Source organism: Juglans microcarpa x Juglans regia, chromosome 5S (genome assembly GCF_004785595.1).
Source record: "Juglans microcarpa x Juglans regia isolate MS1-56 chromosome 5S, Jm3101_v1.0, whole genome shotgun sequence".
Lineage (NCBI taxonomy): Eukaryota > Viridiplantae > Streptophyta > Magnoliopsida > Fagales > Juglandaceae > Juglans > Juglans microcarpa x Juglans regia.
This window is the reverse complement of record NC_054603.1, coordinates 21,039,649-21,041,778: the sequence shown is the minus strand read 5'-3', so window position 1 is coordinate 21,041,778 and position 2,130 is coordinate 21,039,649. Positions and strand designations below refer to the sequence as shown.

Here is a 2,130-nt window from a genome sequence, read left to right as displayed (position 1 = left end):
AAGGAAAAGTTAGAGAAGCGGGGAGAGAGATGCCTAGTATGATGATCTTTTCTCCTTTTACATGTCCATCCCCCCCTTTTTTGAATCCTCCCAAATCTTCTAAAATATCCTAAACATTATCCTCAAATAACCATATCCAAATCTGATTTAATTAAGGGAAATATTAAAAATAAAATAGTCCTAATATAACTAGGAAAGTGGTGTTTCCAGTTGTAACTTTCATGCACCAGATCTCCAAAACATCTGCAATTAAATCACATATTTGAATTGCACGATAAGACCGAACGTTCTGAAACGTTAGCAGTGCAGGTGCGTCAACTTCAAACCCACTTTTGACCTTTATGAAGCCAGTATCTTTTAGAACTCGAAACATGAAAGTTGTATATATTTGTCTTGGAGTTCCATATCAGCTTGAATCATATCAATCGGAGCTAGGATGAGAGATTTATGTACAAATTACGAAGCAGTATCGAAACTGTCCATAACCGCCCAATTAACTTCGTTTTTCATTAAACGACTCCGTTTGCTTCCTAAATAAAAATATAAGAATAATGAGTACATTTAGGCACCAAATAAGTATAAAAGACTAAACATTAAGGGAGAAAAATATGACACTTTGCATTCTCATCAATATGCTAGGTGCATTGCATGTTAATTGTCATGAATGACAGGCATGTGACCTTGTGTTATATTTCCCGATTCATGTTAATTGTTAGTCTCTGTCAAATCCCAAGTGGGAATTGGGGGCATTACAGATTTCTTGCTTGGGATTTATACGATGAGTTTTGATAAGAGGGTGGTTCCTCGCCTTGATGGTAATTACATATACTTGAGTTTTTTCTAGGGTGATTCATGGCCATACTTGTGCACTTTTGTTTTATTCAAAGTTGTGATGCCCCCAACCCTCGCTTGGGATTGGACTGTGACTGAAGCTTCGAGACATGTAACTCAAGGCTACATACGCCCGTACATGACAGTAATATGCAATGCATCTAACATATTTCTAGCAATATGCCATAATTGCAACGGAAAGTAATTTGATTCTAAGACAGATTGTGAGCAATTCCAAAAGCATGGTACCATTTAACTAAAATCCCAAAATGACATATGTGTTCAGACTACCAAAATACAAGAGGGTTTGAAAAGCATATCCCTCCATTTCATTATTTTCATAAGGTTTCTCTTTTTTTTTTTTTTCGTTCTTCAAACTTCTTCAAGCTTTTCCTTCGAGCCTACCTTGCTTTGTCCTTGTTAATGAATTTCTGCAACTCCTGAAATAACTTCATGAATTGGTCGGCTGCCTCTAGCCTGTTCTCTAGGGAAGGCTCCATCGAGTGCTTAGGGTTCTTCGTGGCCTCCTTCACTATCGGGAGATCCTGCCTCTTGCATTTTTTCATGTTCGGCCTCTAGTCCTATTACAACTTCTATCATTCCGGGTGGGGAATGGTAGTTGAAACTACCACAGTGATTTCAAGAAATCTTAGTAAGTTAACAAATAACATACAAGAAGATAATATTAGCATATAAAGGCAAACCATGAAAATGTATGCATGGACATGTTCTTGACCCAAAAACTCAACTTATGCATGTACATTTCAAAAAGCAGTGACAGTGGAATCTTGTAACAAAAAATCATGCTTGACTTTTCAAAGAAACACTTTTCTTCTTTTCATATTACACATTACTTATAGCCGTATAGTCCTTGTAACATATGGGTGGACACCTCACAGCTCCCTGCTAGTTACCGCATCACTTCCCTACCCACTTGACCGGTAGCTACATCAGAGTTCTTATTATGCGGGAGTTCATATTTCACCTTCATTACATCCATCTTATGGCACCCATGAGCTTTAGGTGCTACCTCGCTCTAGAATCCTTTAGAAAGGACCCATTCGAGGCCCGTCGATTGTGCTTCATCTTCCCAAGGGTTACTACTTCCAATTTATGCACTCTAGAGTGGATAGAGGAATTCTAGTAGGACACTCTCCTGTCCTAGCATTTGGGGTCGTGACAAATCATGTAATAACATTTTCTTTACAAAACAATGCACAACCAAAAATGAATGTGACATGTACTTTGAAAAATCTTTCTTTCTTTTATGAGAGACCCGATCATGCATGCCATGGGTTA

The 2,130-nt window shown here is 38.0% G+C and overlaps 1 pseudogene; it reads right to left on the bottom strand.

Annotated features, from left to right (window-relative positions):
* Positions 1-1,397, bottom strand: part of LOC121267190 — a 5,248-nt pseudogene extending 3,851 nt beyond the window's left edge.
* Positions 1,398-2,130: the final 733 nt, after the last annotated feature.